Raw genomic sequence first — 11,252 nt, 5'->3', positions numbered from 1 at the left:
ATATTTAGCGTTTGATCACCGTACACTCCTTGAATTATGAAATTTCAGTGGCAATACAGATTTCTTCCAGCTGAGAATATGCCTCATGAATTTAAAAGGGTCTTAAAAATTGCATTTTAGCAAATACCAAAAAAAAAAAAAAAAAGAAAAAAAAAAGAAAAATAATTTGTGTCCTATGTGTGTATAGAAAAAAATACTGAAGCCAGTTGTACTGGTGTAAAACAAATAAAGGGAGGGAGGAGGTGCACTGAGGAGCTGCTAGGGCCTACTGTCTTTGTTCCTGATCACACTCATCAGATCTGCTAATTCCATTAAAACAGGTAGCTACTCCTAAGTGTATAAAATGAAATGAACAAATAAATCTAGGTACTTTTAACGAGGCAATATATGAGCGTATTTACAAGTGTTATGTGTGCCGTAACCCCCCTTCTGATACTACTTTTCAAAATTTGATAAATAAATGGATGGTAGGTAAGGACCGAGCAAGAGGGAGATGAGCAGGAACGATGCTAATGACCAAATCAACCTGTAAAAAGCAGCCCTGCTCTGACTGGAGCCCCAGCCATCAGCTGAGTGTCATGTACGGGAGCCAGGAAGAGCTGGGGGAGGTTGTGGAGGGGTTGGCGAGCTGGAGACTGGCAGCATCATTGGTTTGAACAGGCCGTGATTGATTTGTCACCAGAGGCCCATTTGACTGGGCGAAAAGCCCTGATCTCAATCTCTCTCTGCCTCCTTACCTCTGCTGTCCCTTTTCCCTTCCCTACATTTTGACGCTGGCACAGCAGCAGGGCAAGGGGACTCAAGTTGTGGCTGACACAGAGCAAAAGGGTTGAGGGTCACCGCTGCTGAAGCCCTATAACGACCGACAGGGGAGATCCAGCTCGTCACACGTTTCACTTTCCATCTCGCCTTTAGAGCTCTAGAGGTTTTCAAAGCCCCAAATACACACTCAGAGCAATACGGGAGCGCGCCATTCCCCCACAGACGCACAACCAAAGCCTCTCTCCTTCCCGTTCCCTCTCTCTCCCCCTCTCTCTCTCTCACACTCACGCACACACACGCACGCACACACACTCTCTCTCCCCACCCCTTCCACCTTCCTGTTATCTGTGGCTGGGAGAAACCTCTAGATCTACAAATATTAATTACAAAGGACAACGAAAGGTAAGAAGGCGTCAATTATCCAAAGGTGTCGTGATGTTATTTCAAGTCAATTGCAAATGTGTGAGAGGGGAAGATTTCGCCCCAGTGATTCCTGTCTGCTTGGCTGATGGGGACCGGAGCCGATTCCCTCCCAGAACTGCTGCAGCTATGCCTCAAACCACACACTTTCCAGCAGGAGCCATCAGCATGGGCCTTTCTGAATTCTCTCTTTATTTCATTCATTAAGGGCATTAGGCAAGTTGGAATTTGTATGAAAAGGATCCTATGGGAATACTGTCTCCAGGGTAGGTATTTTCATGACTTTCCACATCCTGGGGCTCTCTCTGTATGTCTTTCTCTCTCTCTTCTGTTAGATGGAGCTTTAAAGGAGGCTGCCCTCATCTTCCAACTAATCTGGGGGAAGGAAATAATCTGAGCTGCATATATTGAATGAAAACGTATTTTATTTTATAAAAGGGCAGTTACTAAGAAATGATGAGACCTTTCCTGCTTAATTTTGTTAATGGGCTTTGTTATTATTATTGTCATTCCTAACTGTTTTCAGGTTTTTCTCACACAAGACTTTTTAATGACAATTGCCTTCGTTATCCAAAAAGAAAGAGATAGCAGACGGGACAACAGCAAAATAATATTAATCAAACAAAGGCAGACTTTAAATTAAATGGGCTGTTGTGTTCCCATAAAAGCAGGACAATCTCAATACTCTAGCTCATTTCACTTGGCAAAAGAACATGGCATCAGTTTTTTAACTTTAAAATAGTTTAATGAACACGAATGGAGAAATAATTTTTCTGTGTATTTAACAGTCTATAAAGAAGAGAGAATGCTTTAACTTTGATCGCCACAATTAGTTCCCTGGGTGTCTAGAGGGGAACAGGGCAGCCCTGGGAGCCTCAGTTCTTTAGATACAAAAGCATTTAGATCGCTTTAGAGCAGTTAATCCTGAGACTGGCTAGGGTCCCTTTTGTTTTCTAACTCCATTGTGGGTTTTGTTCAGTTTTTTCTATTCGCATGATTGACTGCCCAATGGATGCTAATTATCCAAATGTCGCTTCTGTCCTTTGAGTGACTTTCTATGTATTATGGGCAACTGTCATGCATTCTGTCATTCTATATCATATTACATGTATTATCATATGAAAATGGTACTCTGCATAAAGGAAGGTGTCTGAACCAGCAGATGCTGCAGATATTTAGAGGACTTGCCTAATCTGAATGGATTTTCTATAGAAAAATTGGTCAGAAAGAATATAGGGGAGTGTCAGAAATGGAAAGTTTATCAGGTAATTATTTTTGTCCTTTTGCTGTTTACATGATAATGTACAAAGCATTAACTGTCTCTGCTTCTGAAATCTGCAGCCACCTTCCTCCTCCTGAACCAGGCAACCCGTCTGTATTTATTAGAGTATGACAGCTTAAGCTAATTAAACTGATATCTGTCTAAAATAATAAGCACAGAAAGTTAGAATAAACATTATGATTATAAGCAGAAAAGGCAGCTATACAAATGTAGCATCAATGTTATATTTTAATGATAATTTGAAATTTCTGTATGAAAAACACTGGAAGTGCAATTGCAAACAATAATAAAGTTCTGCAAAGACATTTTTTACTATAAGTAATTTTACTTAGATCTTTATCTCTTTACATGTTATTAATAAGGACTAGCACAGCTGTGAGCTTGCATATTTATTTTTTAAATTTATAAATACATGAACATATATTTCAAAGGATATCAAGGGAAAGGTTTTTACTACAATATTTCCCCTAAAATAAACTTAACACACCTCAGTGTAATGTGCATGCCAACACTTAACAGGAATGCAAGATTTATAACGATGGGGCTTTTTAGATTTGCACTCTGGGGTCCATTGAATCCATAGGCACATCCAGAGTTCCCTCTCCTAAATGTTAGGATTGTATTTTCTATTTGACATTGATAGAAAAGCTGGGGATATATAACACTGAAATTAATGATCTTGAGCTTCATCAGATATGTGTAGTAAGTTTCCATTAATGGTAAAGCTAAATCATGGGAAATATGCACTTTATGGAACAACAAAAAGATACCCTGGAAAGACTTGCTCTGCTGTATCAAGGTGCTTTGAAATTTTACAATGATCAAATATACATGATCAAGCTGTGCTTGTTAGGGTACGAGGGGCTCAAAACGGTCAATGATTATTGATCAGACTGTTAAGTATTTGTTCACGATTCTTTATATCCCAAAAGATTCAGGGGAATGAACAGTGAAAAATTGCATCAGAGTCCACCTTTGTTTGAGATTGATGTATCAAAACAGAGTATTCATTTGCCAAATCTATTGGAAAAAATGTGTGGTAAATGATGACATAAGGACTCCAAGTGCAGAGATTAGTATTTCCCCTTTTTAATTACCTTTGTTAAAATTTAAATGCTAATTCAGAAATGTAAACACGTAGTCTTTGTAGAACATGAATAGTGAATTATTGATAAGAGCAGATTTATACAGCAAAAGCAGAGATACAATCATAGCTTATCCATTGACCTTTGCATTTTACCTAACGTTTTGAGCATGCCAGAATTTTTTTAATTGAAGTTGCAGTAACAGTGATTTAAGAGAATCCATGAGGTAAAAATGGAAATTTCTGCTACTCTTACAAAACAGCAAATCCTGTGGGGGTGCAGCTACTGTCTTTTGGTAGTGGAATAAATATTACTTCTCATGAGTACTTCCAATTAAGTGTTTTCTTATTATATTGTCATTTGGCAAAAATCCCAACTTATCTGAATAATTATTCCTTTTTTTTACTTGATATTTCCATAGTCTCTATTTCTTCAAGTCCACCATATATAAATATATATTTTTAAATTAACTATCAAGTTTGTTCCCTAATTCAAAAATTACATGCATTGAAAGAAAATGCTGATGTGTAATTCTTGCAAAATCATAAGGCATACTTTATTTGATTTCATTATGCTGTACATTGCATAAATTCACAAGATCTTCCCCGAACACAGAGATCGGTTAAGATAAACTTACTACACATTAAAGAAAACTACTGAACACAAAGAATTATTTCTGCAGATATTTGCCTCTAAGAAATGATAACATATGTCTGTGTCTGAAGCTACAAATAGAGAGATGGATATACACACATATGTTCATTCACACACACACACATAGCCTCATAGTCATGTATCTTATACATATTTATATAAACAAATTTACATACCGCATCTTTTGTAAATTGTAAAACCAGCAATACCTTGTATCTCATTTTCAGATGTTAATTCCCTTAAAGCCACTTAGGATTTCTCCAGAGGAGAACTGCATTGAAAACAACCAGCTACATCTATACTTACATAAAAAGTTTGCAAAGTATAAAATTGGTGAAATGTCAGCGATTGGTTGGAAATGCCCTTTCACCTTCTTGTGTCTGACCTGCCACTTAATTAATCTGTTCTTGTCTGAGAGCAGACAGTGTTAAAGATAAGCAGCACAGTGAGCAGAGCCCACAGCCCTTTGAATATATACATTCAGCTTTTTTGTAAAATAATTTTACTTAACTATATTCATAAGAATTCATCATTTCTATTTCACTTTGTGTCTTATCTGATTTCTTCTGAGTGCGAGCATTTACACGTGAGGTACTCTGCATTTAGCTCCCCTCTTTCAGCTGTATCTGTTCTAATTGCCTAGGCTAGTCCTGTAAAGTTTGCATCTGCTTTCCATACCTGCTTGCTGTGTTTTCAGATCATTTTTGCAGAGACATGCGGTGGGCATTCGGGTAGTCCAGATAAGGATTTATAGTGACAAAATATTGACTGGATTTGGTATTCACTTATGAAGCATGACGTTAGTGCCACAAAAATCCCTGTGATGTACAGGGAATAGTTAATTAATTAAAGGACCTGCTAATTGCTACTTGAGGTACTGTGCAGAGATGATGAAGAGTGCTTGGTACAAGGTTAGGTTCTCAGTTTTGAGTGAACATTTTCATTTAAAAGATTTCTTTAAAGTACATCCTAATTTTTTAACGTTTTTTTTTTTTTTTTTTTCAGGTTACTGTATCTAGTTCAGACTCAAGTGTTCAATTGAGCTTCAATTAATTATAATATATAGTCAGGGTGCTTTAGCTGGGATAGATTGATGGAGAAGCTTTGTTTCATTTGGTGCAGGTGGCACTGTTTAATAAGCACAGGAGAGAGTGAATAATGTAGTGTTTGCAAAGAGAAATAAATGCAAAATAGAGAGGTGCAATTAGATCAGCTCAGAGAAATAAAGGACAAATATTAAATGGTCAGGTATCTTGCAAATAACAAGTAAAATAGTAATAAGTATCTCATTGAAAACTGCCATTTTAATTTATGAATATGTAAGAGTACTGCTTTTAAATAAATCCAGTGAGCAAGTATTCTGCTCTCATTAGGCAGGCACATTTCAATATCTGAAAAATGCCAGAGTTCTGATTTTCAAGCACTCCATATTATTTTTCTTATACTGAAATATAAATAGGATTCTAAATCTAAAATATAAAAACAAGGACTTCAAAAATGGACTTCTAAATTGTACTATAAAATACTTAAACCTTTGGCATTCTTTAATTATGGCTATTTTATAGTCCAGAAAAATTACCCCATGGAAAATTAATCTGTGAAAACTTGTAAATCATATCAATAATTTACTAGGAAATGAGTAGCTTTATGCTTCTCATGCATGCACTGAAGATAAATAAAGTTGCAGAAGATTATACAAAAGAAAATAAGATTGTAGATAAACAGTAAAGCCCTTGAGAATGCAAATCTTCTAATTGTACACAGAAGAATGAAAACAAGTATATCCTACTGAAAATAACACTATTCAACTTAAAAAAAAATAATAAAAAAGTATCTGGTATCTGACAGGGTACTCTTGTGAGCTACTTAATAAAAGAATGTGAATGTATTTAGGCATTTCAGCAACACTTCTGCATCTAAAAATTTCAGCTGTAGACAGATTTTCCACAGACGATTCCCCCCTACTGCTAACCTCTTAAATATACCTATAAAATACAAAATGTTCCCAATCACCTCCAATAAAGGAAGCTTCCTTACATTAAATGCATCTAATATTTGTGTTAGAAATCCGAAGTGCTTTCTGATGTGGTTAAATTCACAAAGAAATGTGGTTGTAGAACAGAAAGGAATGTATCGAGCACATCACTCTGAATATTTGCAGATGGACACAGAGCTGTGGAAGTTTACTTATAAAATATGGAATTAATCATATTCTTCGTCTCTGATTATTCCGCAGAGGCAATACAGTTGGACTCTTTCTCTGCAAACCTTATTTTTGTTATGTAGCCGTGTTTACTAAATCCATGCTATACCCAATCAGGGCAGCCTCCCAAACCGCCAGGATTGGTTGGTATTGAACTTGTAAAATGTTTATGAGTGAGTGTTTGCCTGGTAATGTAGCCCTGGGTGCCCTGCTGTCAGCATGGAATTACTGATTCTGTTACACGCAGAAGGGCTTTGCAGGGAAGAGAAGGGGAGCTGGGTAGTCATAGGAACTTTCTCCTCTAAAGTCTTAACGTGCATTTAGACAAAATAGTTTTCACCAACAGAGCTACCTTCACCACTTTGTTTTAAAAAAAAAATAAAAATCCATTGATTTACTCTAACAACTGTTCTGCGACAAAGAGCCTTATTGCAGTTATTTCAGCTCTTAACTGTACAGCAACCAGGTTAGTCAGTATAAATTAGATTAAAAATAAACCATTAAGAAGTAGCTACACTACCAGATTCAAAGAGACACTTTTGCCATCTTTACCATATTCTGTGCATGAATTTTATTGGATTAGCAGTAATCAAAAAATCATATTTTGTAAAAAGTATTCTATTTAAATTATTATTTACTATGGGAGAAGCTCGAGTCAGGCAATTAAATCTAAACACACCACCAAAAATCCGTATTCCCCAAAATAACTCTCCACAGCTATCTTGAATACACAGCCACTGACCTTCAGAATCATATTTTCTTTACCAATTCACAGTAATAAAAATGAACATTTTGTCATCACTTTGGGAAACTGTGCCAAACACCTTAAAACACATGTCACATGCCAACTTTACTTCATTTTTCTCCTCAGGGAATAGATACATCTGGAATCATAATCACAGATAAAAACCTTGACAAAATTGCACATGAGCCCAGCCCTTCTCTCCAACACCTACCTTTTCATAACATTTAATACAATATTAATATCAGTTACTAAAAAGGCTTCCAACCTTTACATTTCTGACATAACATGTTCAAACCCATATTTCACACTTCTTGTTCTGTTTTAAGTTCAGTGGATTTAACAGGACTCTGGAGAGAAGATCATGTGGCTGAAGATTTCCCTCCCTCTCTAACACCCGTAGAGGCAGTTTTGGAATTGTTTAAATAGCTGTGGCTATATAAACTGAAATATGTAAGATTATGGGTATCTTATTTCTCTCTCACACGTATAGATACATGCTTGCGTATTTTTCTGAAATCTACTGCTTGTACCAGCGACAAACAATCTCTACACAACATCTGGGCAAAACATTCTGAATATTTTCATTTTACACTTTATTATTTATTTTTCCTGCATATTCTTGGTTTATCAGACAAATACAATTAGCTCGTACTGTATAAAAGCATTATTTGCTCTTTTTTAGCTATGATTGACAGTTTTTCAAATCAAAATAAAGCACATTCTTAGCCGATCATCTTCTTGAAAGTGTGTTACTGTTTTAAGCTCGGTTTGCTTCTGAGACAGCTAGAGATCTTACTCGCCAGGGCTAACTGGTGAAATTACAGATCCAACAGATTCCCTGCTCTCCCCCAAGTGCTTGGCTTAGGTAATAATTAACGGCTAATTCCTGGACTGAGATTTTTACTGTATGTTTTTATAAAACATTCATCAGCTGATACTGCAAAGAAACGGAATTTGAGAACTTTGCGAATTTTCTTTTTTTATTGTGTTTGTAATTAATACCATGCTGGAGGTACCTCGGGCAGCTCACTGTATGGCTTTGTTCATGTCAGAATGGTGATAGCAACCCCTTTTTGTTACATATTTAACAGCTTTGAAAGACATTTTTTAAACAGCAAATGTACTCGACAGCTTTAAAGCAAAGGACATTAAATAGGTTGCCAATTATTCATTCAACAGCTCTATGTGCGTCAAAAAAATGCATACCACCAAATTTTCCCAAGACAAACCACTTAAATTTCCTGTGACTCACGCACCATTTTTGCACTTACTGGGTAAGGATAGCAATTATTTAGAAAAAGAAACAGATATTAAACATTTCTTACCCTGGAATACTAAAAACATATTTATAAATACGCTCATTTCCAGTTTGGGGACAGCATCTGTGACAAGAAATGTCCTATTTTTAAACTGAATGGTGTTTCTTAATAAGCTTGTTTTATTATTTTCTTTCACTTTAAAATCACCCAAAGTGTCTCACTTGGTATATAAGAAGCGCAAAAAGTGATATATGAATGGAGCAATCATTTCCCAGAATCATTTCAAGTCAGTCTATCGAGCGAGTAAATCTGAAGCATGCTAGTCTGTCTCCAGCAGCTCAGGGAGATGAAGAGCTGAGCTGAGCTCCACTTGCTGACAAGAAGCAAACTGTCTCACATTTTAGGAGAACAACATCATTGCCTATAAAAATGAAGAAGAGACAAAATAAATAAAACCAGTTAATGTTGTAGTTAACTTGCAAATCAAGTAAATCTGTTGGTACAGTATTTTAGAAATAAATGATAACAGCATCACACCAAACACACATTTCTGAACATATAAGCGTTCTGATTTTGATTTAATGGTATATCAGCGTCAACTATTGCTTCCTTTGCTGGTACACACTTCCTGATGCCTACTGTGAAGGGTGCCCATATTTACAACTGAGTAAGATGATTAATTACACCTTGTCAATCACGGTGCATGAAGACATAACACCACAGCAGACAATGAAGAAGATGCCTGAAGCTACAATTACATTTTAATTCATAGTTTATTGTATGTTCCCATATATTGCAGTCTAATAACCGTAGGGGCATCAAAAACATATGAGATATCAATCACTCTGCCCCCTGGTCTTTCATGTTTATATTATTCCACAGCCTTTAAATTACCATAAGTAGTTACTTATTTTCTAAGCTTTCTTCTCTTCTCTCTTACCTTTTGCTTCCATTTATCTTTTATTCTTAGTACCTTTATCCAACAGCTCTAAGTATCTGATGGAAGTTTGTAGCTCACTTAAAATCTGTAACAGACAACCTGAAACCCAGCAATTAGCAAAGACAGCTTAGACTTGTGTTCCTTTGTTGAAGGAGGCGTTGAAGCTTTTGTTCTGATTTAGTCACGGTAGCTGGGTGGAAGCTGGTACCTCATTATGTGGTTGGTCTGTTTGTCTGGTAGGTAGCAGATGGTACTGGAGATGACGTTACCAAGAGAGGCAGGGTAGAGAAACTCAAGACCTGTGATTTGTTCACCTGTCACCTATAACAAAATACAGGTTAAAAGACTTTATTATTAGCTGCACCATTTTTTTTTAATGAAAAAACTCGTTTCAAATGAGTCCGCCATTGATTGTGAAGATTACTTTGCTGTAGCATTTTTTCTGTTGCTCATTATTCAAGGATACCCTGGATTTTATTCTGAACAATGTAAATGTCATTCATGTGTCAGTGTGTACATTAGCAGCTTTGTGTTTACATTCTGTTACTCTCCTTGTGTTTTGGTAGCCAGGGTTGGATGTCTTCTCGTGTTTGTATATCCATTAAGTAGATAATCAGAGATAGCCTGTGAACCCGAGGTCGTGCCATGCCTTTTTAGCAGGCTATTGGTATTATTGGTTCCGGCCACTTGGGCAATACAGCCCCATCAAATATCGCTTTTTAATTCCATAAAAAAAACATGGCATCTTTTAGATAGTCCGCGATGTCAGACGGAGCCTAAGAATCCGCGACCTTTCTCCCTTCCAAGCGCCTGTAACCAACTGCGTGACCCAGCACGGGCCTGGCACCAACAGATCGGGGGCCGCCAGCCCCAGAGGAGGCTGCGTGCAGCAAACTGCCCGAGCAGGGGCCACGCGGTGCTGCTCCACAGCCGGCCATGGCGGAGCCCAGGGTGCGAAGCGAGCAGCGCTCCGCGGGCGGCTCTCAAAGCGTGCCGAGATTTGGGGAAGGCTGCACGTTAGGGGAAGGCTGCACTTCGGGGGGTGGGCACCGCACTGCTCCAGCAACACGCGGCTCGAGGTCGCTGACCCGCAGCGTGAGGGTCCAGGCGTGACTCCCGGGCCAGCTGCGGTGCTGCTGGGCGGGCGGCTCGGCCCGGGGCCGTCCCCGCGTGCCGGGGCCGTGCGGGGCCGGGGGGCGGCGGCGGCGGCGGCGGCGGCGGGGCCGCGGCCGAGCACATGCCGGCGGCCGCGGGGCGCGGCGGCAGCCAATGGCGGCGGGGCAGGACGTGATGTCAGCGCGCCTCTAGAAAAGGCGCGGAGCCTCGCGCGGCGCCCGGGCTGCAGACGCGGGCTCGCCGCCACCGCGCAGCCCCGCACCGCCCCGCGCCGTCCCGCACCGCTCCGCGCAGCCCCGCGCCCGGCTCCCACCCCCGCTCCACCCCCCCCTACCCCACTGCAATCCCCCCCCCACACCCCCCCGCAGCCGCCCCGGGCCGCGCCGCCTTAAGGAGCGAGGGGGGCCGCCGAGTGCCCGTCCCACCTGGTGCCCGTCCAAGTCTCTCCCTCCTTCCCCCCGGCTTTCTCCTTTCCCAATGAGCTCCGGCGGGCTGGGGGAGGAGCGGGGGACGGAGCAAACTTTGCCCCTCAGCCTTCGCCGCTGCCAGCCCTCCGGACCGTGAGTGCGTGCGGGGGGCACCCGGCCCGGCCCCGCAGCGCCAGCCTGCCCTCCGCCCGCTGCAGCCTCCCCTCCCCGCCCGCCTCCTGCACACCCCGCACACTGCGATGTAGGGGCTCGTCCTTCTTATTTTTTTTTTTAATCGTTTCTCGCCGAAGATGGTTTAATTTTTTTTTTTTTTTTAAATGCATTCCTATTATTTATTAATCCCTCCCCACCGTAAGCC

General features: G+C 40.0%; 1 long non-coding RNA gene across 2 annotated transcripts; it reads right to left on the bottom strand.

Annotated features, from left to right (window-relative positions):
- Positions 1-7,070: 7,070 nt before the first annotated feature.
- On the bottom strand, positions 7,071-11,052 carry LOC311421631. Of its 2 annotated transcripts, none has more exons than XR_014684929.1 (3): positions 10,892-11,052; positions 9,351-9,671; positions 7,071-8,831 (listed from the first exon to the last, which is right to left on the bottom strand). It is a non-coding gene; the product is annotated as an uncharacterized lncRNA (long non-coding RNA). The 2 variants fall into 2 exon arrangements; XR_014684930.1 differs by lacking the exon at positions 10,892-11,052 and adding an exon at positions 10,439-10,520.
- Between the last annotated feature and the right edge of the window lie 200 nt (positions 11,053-11,252).

The sequence above is a fragment of the Aythya ferina genome (genome assembly GCF_964211825.1).
Source record: "Aythya ferina genome assembly, chromosome: 20".
NCBI lineage: Eukaryota > Metazoa > Chordata > Aves > Anseriformes > Anatidae > Aythya > Aythya ferina.
The sequence above is the reverse complement of the archived record's forward strand: the minus strand, read 5'-3'. Positions and strand labels throughout refer to the sequence as shown.